Source organism: Ranitomeya variabilis, chromosome 4 (assembly GCF_051348905.1).
Source record: "Ranitomeya variabilis isolate aRanVar5 chromosome 4, aRanVar5.hap1, whole genome shotgun sequence".
Classification (NCBI taxonomy): domain Eukaryota; kingdom Metazoa; phylum Chordata; class Amphibia; order Anura; family Dendrobatidae; genus Ranitomeya; species Ranitomeya variabilis.
Window position 1 is genome coordinate 742,157,112 of NC_135235.1, and position 10,779 is coordinate 742,167,890.

The window sequence follows — 10,779 nt, forward strand, 5'->3', positions numbered from 1 at the left end:
GACAAATGAATAGCACTGAATAGTAAGCACACAGCATGTGTGCTGCAGAAACAAAAACCAGACACTTATCTTTGCTGATTTGGCAGCAGGGCAGGAGGAACCAGACAGAGATCCAAAACCTCCAAGAACAATGGACAACTGGCAAGGACTAATGAATCCTGCAACCCTAAATACCCCAGTCAGACCTGCAATCAGCAGGGACACCTGACCAGAATTGCAACCCAGGGACAACTGCAATACCACCAACAACCACTGGAGGGAACCCAAGAGCAGAATTCACAACAGATGACACTCAGATCTACCGCTCTGGCTCAGATGTCACCTCTCTGCTGTCCAGAATCCCAGAGTGTCTATCAGCCATATCCTCCTTCCTCAAATTCAATATGGACAAATCTGAATAATCATCTTTCCTCCATCTCACAGATCTTCCTTACCTGACCTATCTATCACAATTAACGACATCACGCTTTCACCTGTACCGGAAGTCTGCTGCCTCGGAGTAACCCTTGACTCTTCCCTGTCCTTCAAACTGCACATGCAAGCTCTTTCCACCTCCTGTCGCCTCCAGCTGCAAAATATTTCCAGAATCTGTCCTTTCCTCAACCCTCAATCTACTAAAATGCTTGTGTATGCCCTCATCTCCCACTTTGAATACCGCCACATCCTTTTCTGTGGCCTACCTGCTAACACCCTCGCACCTCTCCAGTCCATCCTTAACTCTGCTGCCCAACTAATTAATCTCTTTCCTCGCTACTCCTCCACTTCTCCCCTCTGCATATCTCTTCACTGTCTCCCATTCCCTCAGCGTATCCAGTTCAAATTACTAATAATGACCTACAAGGCCATCTATAACCTGTCTCCTCCATATATCTCTGAACTAATCTCCCGATATCTTCCCTCACGTAATCTCCGATCCTCCCAAGATTTCCTTTTCTCTCCTCCACACTTATTCGCTGCTCACCCAACCGCCTCCAAGACTTCTCCAGAATATCCCATATCCTCTAGAATTTTTTGCCCCAACAAGTCCGACTATCAACCTGTCATGACTATGACAGGATAGTTCCACCTCCATCCTGGTCAGGTAATGGTTCATTCTAGTCCACCTTTCTTTGGTTCTGGGGCGGCTATTTAATTTTGGTAGTTCCTGGGTTTGGTGTCGATGATACTTCCGTCTACTCGGTTTGTGGTTGCTCACCCAGGTTACTCGTCCGTAATCGTTGTGCCTCTGTGCGTGTGAGCTTTTGTGACGCCCCAGGGTCCTGGTCATCGCAGTGGCATTGCTTTCCTCACTGGGTGAGTGATGTCACGCTTGGAAGCGATGAAGGATAACTCTCACTAGGTAACACAAACATGCAACATGTTCACACTCCAAGCCACAAGAGGGAGCTTGTGATCCTATTTCTAGGTGACTCCCCTGCATATAGGGATATATTGTGGTTTGGAGGGAAAGTTAGTCAGATAGTGCCAGAGAGCAGACTGGAGCAGTCTGAGGTAGGAAGAACGTATGAGGATCCGTGCAGCCACGAGAAAGTGCTGCAGCTCCTAGACAGAGATAATACCGAAAGCCGAACCGATTGTAGTGAGCGTGTGGGAGAGCGAAGCACAGGAGAGTGATACCAGTGGAGCAGAGCAGTGAATTAGCTACCTCCCTGGCTGGCGCAGAATACCGGTAGCCAGTTTTGAGGGACTCTAAGATTGACAGCAGAAACCGGCATGAGAGCTGGATTACACATCACCTGTCCGCCCTAATACACAGGAGGCACAGTGACACATAGAGCCCGGGTCATGATAGAGATCCTGTAAAAAGGCTCGAGTCACCTGCAATACGGGTTTATGTCCCACTTTTATGGAGGACAGAGAGAACTGTGAGGACCTTATCAGAAGCCATAGGCAATAAGGGACAACACCACCGCGCTATGCGGAAGGCTTTTAACTCCACCTGGTAAAGGGGACTCTGAATTCGCTTCCAAGCCGGCTGGACCCTGCCTGTCCCGTGATCTGGTGCCCTGGACTGCGGTAAATCCGGTAAAGAGACTGCAAACCTGTGTCCTCGTTCTTTACTGCACTATTCACCATCTTCCATCTACACACAGGGAGCCCTGGGGATATACTTCACCTGTGGGAAGTTATACCATCTAGCTGCCATATCACCACCCCAGAGGACCCCTTAAAGCAGCGTCGGTCCTCACTGACTGAATACCAAAGGTGGCGTTACGAACATTAACTTTATTCAATTTCCCTTTTACATGGGCGCCCAGGGCCACGGACCGGGTCGCCACCGTGACATCCCCGTGAATACCGGACACGATACCGGGTACCTTACGGTTCTGGCGGGCCACTGATTTTTGGGGTCACGAACAGGATGGACTGACCCTGAGAATCAGGTCATGTGCGCCTAAGAGACTGTGCCTAATTGTGATTTATTGAGAGACTGTTTATTGTGAATTGCCACAAAAACTGCCGCCATTATAGCGCCACGAGGAGCACTGGAAAAGTGAGCCATCGTGGGCGGAGACTAGCTGTGGGGCGCGAAAACAATGGCTGCCCACTCCAAATACCTTTGCACCATGAGGACATGCCCATCAGCAACTGAGATCCTCCTCCTGATCCTTAATGGCGGGAGGAGAAAGAAGACGCTCTGCCCCCACAGAAGAGAGCGAGAACCAGACGGTGAAGCAGGAAGGAACATGGAGGACGAGATGGCGAGCAGCCTGGCGGGCGTTCCATTTTTACTGTGTATGACTCGGTTTGTCTCCTGACTTTTGCCACTTTATCCTGCGTTTGTACTGCCCTGCCCTTCCTGGTTATCTGACCCCTTGGCTCGTCTCTTTGTCTTATCCCTAGGTACCATGCTCTCATCTGGATTTTGACCTTCGGCTCTCCTTTGACTACGCCTCCATTCTGTGCCCTGCAGTCCCAGCTGCCTTCCCTGGCTATACGCACGTTGACTCCTCCGCCTTGTTATCACATGACTGCTTAGTTCCAGGTCCAGTGCTCACTGCTTAGTCTTAGATCCATGCACTGTGTGCCTTGTTCCTCTACTCGTTTCCGTGCCCCCTGATAGCGCCCCCTAGGCTGCACCTGTGACACCATTGGTGTCATTACACAACCACATTCAGATCCTTCAGACAGAACCTGAAAACCGACCTCTTCAGGAAAGCTTACAGCCTGCAATGACCCCGCTGCCTCCTCACCACTACCGGAGCTACCGCCTCACCAACACAACAGCTGCTGCAAACCCACAACCTACTGTCTCCTTCCCCACCATCCTGCAGAATGTAAGCCCGCAAGGGCAGGGTCATCTCCCCTCTGTGTCAGTCCGTGATTGATAGTTTGTTTACTGTAATTTGTATGTAACCCCTTCTCATGTACAGCACCATGGAATCAATGGTGCTGTATAATAATAATAATGTATTCATGTACTGACGATGGTTCAGATAATTACCTGGGTATTTAGGCAGCTCTCTGCCTCAGATTAGTGCAAATTGTAGCTTCTTCCTCACTGGTGTATGTTTGCCTTGTTTCACTCTGCTCAGTTCTACTGCTGCCTGACCTAGGACTGTGCTCTGAATCAATGTGTTTTCACCCTTTGTTTATCTGCTATCTCCCTGGTATTTTGATTCCAGGACCATGACCTGACAATATTTTTGTATCACCCCTGTCTATAACGTACCCTCCTGGCTCCTGACCTTTTGATTACCCAGCCTTGCAGCTTGTCCATGAGTAGTAACTAGCATCACAAATATACAGTGTATGGGGGGGATGGCGGTACTGTGGAACATTATACTGTGTGAGGGAATGGTTGTACTGTGAGAACCATAGTGACCTATGATGCTTCGATCTCAGAACAAGGCTCCATGTTATACCATGAGGGTGAATGAAGGACTGTCTCTTGTCTATATTCATTTAATTCCCTTTTTATTTTAGTTTTTTCAGGATGCCATTTGTGGACTATGTTGGAATCCTTGGACTCCTTCGAACCAGCATGGCTTTTTAAATTTCTTTAATAAATTGGTGTACCAGGGGTTAGGTTAGTTTTTTTTTTTTACAAACAAAATATTTTTCTGAGTGTTTTTTTCTTTCAGCTTACGGGGTTATTAATCAGATTATTACCTTGATTGCAAACGCAGCTGTTAGGTTACTGTGACACCACACAGAGACCTCAAAATAGTCTCAGTGCTGAAGGGGTTAAAGTCCCCCATGCCCATTGTGGCAACATCGCATTTAATCTGAATTATCCAGACGTATTATTTCAGTAGGCCCAGGGACATGAGTTAGAGTTCATGTGACAATGAATGTTGGCCCTTATGGTCACTAAATTATTGTTCACTGGCTGCCGATTAGCTATTGTATCTGTCCTAGCATTGTTCTACTATCATTGGGAAATAAAGGCACAATGTTTGCCAATATGCTGATGACCCATTGGTGCTCTGCAATATGAAGGACAATCTATGCATGTTTGCACACTCCAGCAGTGAGGGATGGCCTCCTTCCACCTTAGCCCAAGACTGGAAGGTGGAAGGAGGATCTGCCTGTGTTCAGGGAGTCTACATTACAGAAGTCATGGCATCATCACTCCAACTGAAGAAATACAGAGTGGCCACATTTGACCATCGCTGAACCATGGATACGTTTGGAGAAGGCCAGGATTGGGACCTGCCAGTCGTCTGGTTCCATGGAGATGTTCGGATAAGCCAGGTTGTGATCATTTGATCAACTGGCCTTGTACCTTGTATGGACTCAATGGACTGTCCTCTTCCTACACTCGTCGTTACCTCCTCTCTGTGTGCGTGCCACAGGTGGGATAGCGACCCTGGAAGATCTGAAGTCACATCGGCCATTATCCTGGCGAGTCAGCGGAAGGGTGAGACTCTGCAATGTGCACCATCCTGGTTATTGTGCTGGTACTGATCTATGTGTTATCTGCCTGTTTTGTGGTTCAATAAAGTGTGACGCCCCAGAGTCCTGGTCATCACAGTGGCATTGTTTTCCTCCCGGGGAGAGTGATGTCACGCTTGGAAACGATGAAGGATAACTTTCACCAGGTAATCACATACACACAACACGTTCATACTCCAGGCCAGAAAGGGGAGCTCTGAACCCAGATTAAAGGGAACTTCCTTATATTCTGGCTGGAGGGGGAATGAGTGCCAGACAGCAGTCTGAAGGAGACAGTGGAGGAGGAAGGATTCTGTCAGAGGACAGAGACGAAGACAGACGGACATAGAGTGTCAGAAGGTATGAAGGGGACGTGTAGTCAGATTTACTACAGCTCCTGGAGAGAGGAAACTTAGAAGGAAAGAACAACTTGTGCTTTTTCTCTCCTGCACACTTTCCACAAGAGAGTGACACCAGGGGATCAGAGCAGTGATTTGGCTACCTCCCTGGCTAGCGCAGATTCCGGTAGCAGGAAGACTGAGGCAGTCGGACTTTAAGGGACATAGCTGAAACCGGCAGGACAGCTGAACTCTAAGTTACAGTATATACTTGAGTATAAGCCGACCCCCCTAATTTTGCCACAAAAAACTGGGAAAACTTAATGACTTGAGTATAAGCCTAGGGTGGAAAATGCAGCAGCTACCGGTAAATTTCAAAAATAAAAATAGATACCAATAAAAGTAAAATTAATTGAGACATCAGTAGGTTAAGTGTTATTGAATATCCATATTGAATCAGGAGCCCCATATAATGCTCCATAAAGTTTATGTTGGGCCCCATAAGATGCTCCATATTAAAATATGCCCATATAATCCTGCATAAAGGTTAATAATGGCCCCATAAGATGCTCCATACAGACATTTGCCCCATATAATGCTCCACAAACGTTAAATATGGCCCCATAAGATGCTCCATAGAGACATTTGCCCCATATAATGCTGCATAAACGTTGATTATGGCCCCATAAGATACTCCATAGAGATATTTGCCCCATATAGTGCTGCACAAACCTTGATTATGGTCCCATAAGATGCTCCATACAGACACTTGCCCCATTTGCTGTGATAAAAAAAATAAAAAAAAAATCACACACTCACCTCTCGTCGCTCAGGCCCCCGGCACTTTCACTTTTCACCTGACTTCGTTCCGGGCGCGGCTCCATCTTCAGCGTATTCTGCACTAACGTTCAGGCAGAGGGCACGCACTAACCACGTCACCGCGCCCTCTGACCTGAGCATCACTGCAGAAGACGCTGAAGATGGAGCGGCGCCCGGAACGAGGAGAGGTGACTATCGCACAGCACTCCCCCTCCCCATTATACTCACCTGCTCCTGGCGCGTTCCCTGCAGGTCCCTGCTTCCCCGGCGCCACAGCTTCTTCCTGTACTGAGCGGTCACAGTTACCACTCATTACAGTAATGAATATGCGGCTCCACCCCTATGGGAGATGGAGCCGCATATTCATTACTGTAATGAGCGGTACCATGTGACCGCTTAGTACAGGAAGAAGCTGCGGCGCCGGGGAAGCAGGGACTGCACCAGGAGTAGGTGAGTATAATTAGACAGCCCCCGCTCCCCCTCCCGACCCCTGGGTATGACGAGAGGGGGACTTTCAGCCCAAAAAAATGGGCTGAAAATCTCGGCTTATACTTGAGTATATACTTTACCTGTCCGCCTTTATACCCAGGAGGCACAGTGATGTATAGGGCCCGGGTAATGATAGAGACCCTATAAAAAGGCTCGAGTCACCTGTCATAAGGGTTTGTGTCCTAACCTATATGGGAGACAGAGAGGAACTGTGAGGACTAGGGTTGAGCGACCTTTACTTTTATAAGATCGGGTCGGGTTTCACGAAACCCGACTTTTTCAAAAGTCGGGTCGAGTGAAATCGGCCGATCCTATAAAAAAGTCGGGGTCGGGGTCGGCCGAAACTCGAAACCCAATGCAGTGCATTGGGTTTCCAATGGTTCCCAGGGTCTGAAGGAGCGGAAACTCTCCTTCAGGCCCTGGGATCCATATTTAAGTGTAAAATAAAGAATTAAAATAAAAAATATCGCTATACTTACCCTCTGACGGGCCCTGGTACTAACCGGGAACCTTCCTTCCTTAGAATCAGCCTTCCAGGACCTTGCGGTGACGTCACGGTGACGTCGCGGCTTGTGATTGGTCGCGCAGCCGCCCATGTGACCGCTGCGCGACCAATCACAAGCCGCGACGTCATCGTGACGTCACCGAAGGTCCTGGAAGGGCTGATTCTTAGGAAGGAAGGCTGCCGGAAAGAAGCAGGGCGTGTCCGAGGGTGAGTATATACCTAATAGGAATATACTCACCCTCGGCTTCGTTCCGGCAGCCTTCCTTCCTAAGAATCAGCCCTTCCAGGACCTACGGTGACGTCACGGTGACGTCGCGGCTTGTGATTGGTCGCGCGAGCGGTCACATGGGCGGCCGCGCGACCAATCACAAGCCGCGACGTCACCGAAGGTCCTGGAAGGGCTGATTCTTAGGAAGGAAGGCTGCCGGAAAGAAGCAGGGCATGTCCGAGGGTGAGTATATACCTAATAGGAATATACTCACCCTCGGCTTCGTTCCGGCAGCCTTCCTTCCTAAGAATCAGCCCTTCCAGGACCTACGGTGACGTCGCGGCTTGTGATTGGTCGCGCAGCGGTCACATGGGCGGCCGCGCGACCAATCACAAGCCGCGACGTCACCGAAGGTCCTGGAAGGGCTGATTCTTAGGAAGGAAGGCTGCCGGAAAGAAGCAGGGCATGTCCGAGGGTGAGTATATACCTAATAGGAATATACTCACCCTCGGCTTCGTTCCGGCAGCCTTCCTTCCTAAGAATCAGCCCTTCCAGGACCTACGGTGACGTCACGGTGACGTCGCGGCTTGTGATTGGTCGCGCAGCGGTCACATGGGCGGCCGCGCGACCAATCACAAGCCGCGACGTCACCGTGACGTCACCGCAAGGTCCTGGAAGGCTGATTCAAAGGAAGGAAGGTTCCCGGTTAGTACCAGGGCCCGTCAGAGGGTAAGTATAGCGATATTTTTTATTTTAATTCTTTATTTTACACTTAAATCTGAATTCCGATACCAATTCCCGATATCTTAAACATATCGGGAATTGGTATCGGAATTCCGATTCCAGATTCAGAAGATCGCCGACTTCATGGCCGACCCCACACAGGGGTCGGGTCGGGTTTCATGAAACCCGACTTTGCCAAAAGTCGGCGACTTCTGAAAATTGCCGACCCGTTTCGCTCAACCCTAGTGAGGACCTTATCAGAAGCCATAGGCAGTAAGGGACTACAACACCACCATACTTTGAGGAAGACTTTCATCTCCACCTGGTGAAGGGGACTCTGAATTTGCTTACAAGCCGGCAGGACCCTGCCTGTACCTGTGATCTGTTGGCCTGGACTGCGGTTGCCTGAAGCTTCAGTAAACCAGGTAAAGAGAAGGCAAACCTGTCTGTCCTTGTTCTTCACTGCATCATTCACCATCTCCATCTACACACACGGGGGCCCTAGGGACCTACTTCACCTGTGGGAAGTTATACCCTCTAGCTGCCATACCATCACCCCAGAGGACCCCTTTAAGCAGCGTCTGTCCCTACTGACCGAATACCACAGGTGGCATCACGAACAATAGACTTTATTTACAATTCCCCTAAAAAAGACCTTTCCCTTTAATTGGGCGCCCAGGGCCACGCACCGGGTCGTAGCCACCGTGACATCCCCTTTAAGCACTGGACACGGTACCGAGTACCCCACGGCCCTGGCGGACGACTCAAAAGCATTGCCACACTGTTACCCTCACTCTGTGTTGTCTGAGTAGTTTCCTGCCCACGGGGATAAAGGGCGGGCATGCAGTGGTGTGAGCCCTGGTCCATACAGTCTTACTAAAGACAACCGAGACAGCGGACGAGGGCAACCACTGACCCTGTATCTCCAGCACCGACCTCCACCCGCAGAGCCGCACTCCACATAGAGAACAATGGAGCCTCCAGCACCGACCTCCACCCGCAGAGCCGCACTCCACATAGAGAACAATGGAGCCTCCAGCACCGACCTCCACCCGCAGAGCCGCACTCCACATAGAGAATAATGGAGCCTCCACCACCGATCTCCACCCGCAGAGCCGCACTCCACATAGAGAACAATGGAGCCTCCAGCACCGACCTCCACCCGCAGAGCCGCACTCCACATAGAGAATAATGGAGCCTACAGCACCGACCTCCACCCGCAGAGCCGCACTCCACATAGAGAACAATGGAGCCTCCAGCACCGACCTCCACCCGCAGAGCCACACTCCACATAGAGAATAATGGAGCCTCCAGCACCGACCTCCACCCGCAGAGCCGCACTCCACATAGAGAATAATGAAGCCTCCAGCACCGACCTCCACCCGCAGAGCCGCACTCCACATAGAGAATAATGGAGCCTCCAGCACCGACCTCCACCCGCAGAGCCGCACTCCACATAGAGAATAATGGAGCCTCCAGCACCGACCTCCACCCGCAGAGCCGCACTCCACATAGAGAATAATGGAGCCTCCAGCACCGACCTCCACCCGCAGAGCCGCACTCCACATAGAGAATAATGGAGCCTCCACCACCGATCTCCACCCGCAGAGCCGCACTCCACATAGAGAATAATGGAGCCTCCAGCACCGACCTCCACCCGCAGAGCCGCACTCCACATAGAGAACAATGGAGCCTCCAGCACCGACCTCCACCCGCAGAGCCGCACTCCACATAGAGAATAATGGAGCCTCCAGCACCGACCTCCACCCGCAGAGCCGCACTCCACATAGAGAATAATGGAGCCTCCAGCACCGACCTCCACCCGCAGAGCCGCACTCCACATAGAGAACAATGGAGCCTCCAGCACCGACCTCCACCCGCAGAGCCGCACTCCACATAGAGAATAATGGGGCCTCCAGCACCGACCTCCACCCGCAGAGCCGCACTCCACATAGAGAATAATGGAGCCTACAGCACCGACCTCCACCCGCAGAGCCGCACTCCACATAGAGAACAATGGAGCCTCCAGCACCGACCTCCACCCGCAGAGCCGCACTCCACATAGAGAATAATGGGGCCTCCAGCACCGACCTCCACCCGCACAGCCGCACTCCACATAGAGAATAATGGAGCCTCCAGCACCGACCTCCACCCGCAGAGCCGCACTCCACATAGAGAATAATGGAGCCTCCAGCACCGACCTCCACCCGCAGAGCCGCACTCCACATAGAGAATAATGGAGCCTCCAGCACCGACCTCCACCCGCAGAGCCGCACTCCACATAGAGAATAATGGGGCCTCCAGCACCGACCTCCACCCGCAGAGCTGCACTCCACATAGAGAATAATGGGGCCTCCAGCACCGACTTCCACCCGCAGAGCCGCATACCACATAGAGAATAATGGAGCCTCCAGCACCGACCTCCACCCGCAGAGCCGCACTCCACTATGGCTGCTCTGTGCGCACAGGACCTGTGATGAGGTCACATGAGGGGAGGAGTCAGGGGTCACATGATCAGGGCCCTCAGTGTATGCAGGACTCTGCTTGCTGGTTGTCATGGTGCTGGATGAGGAGAAGTTTCTGTGTGGGGTCAGGAGGGGTTTACAGTGTGGATGTAGCAGAGCCGTGTGTGTACGAGGTGTAAATTTGCGACGTCTCTATTAATCTACAGTCACAGTCGCAGAATGTAGGGGGAGGGCAGATCTCTCGCTCGATGTGGTGAAACCTTTTGATAGCGTGGAGTGGCAGTACTTGTGGTCGGTCATGAGGGTCTTGGGTTTCGGTCCTGTATTCCTGTCCTGGTGAAGCTTTTATACTGC

The 10,779-nt window shown here is 51.2% G+C and overlaps 1 protein-coding gene across 1 annotated transcript in view; it reads right to left on the reverse strand.

Annotated features, from left to right (window-relative positions):
* LOC143768046 (uncharacterized) overlaps window positions 1-10,413 on the reverse strand; it is a 50,694-nt gene extending 40,281 nt beyond the window's left edge. The window contains exon 1 of the mRNA XM_077256701.1: window positions 10,349-10,413. The gene's annotated coding sequence lies outside the window, so the exon portion shown is untranslated. The remainder of the gene's footprint in view (window positions 1-10,348) is intronic.
* Window positions 10,414-10,779: the final 366 nt, after the last annotated feature.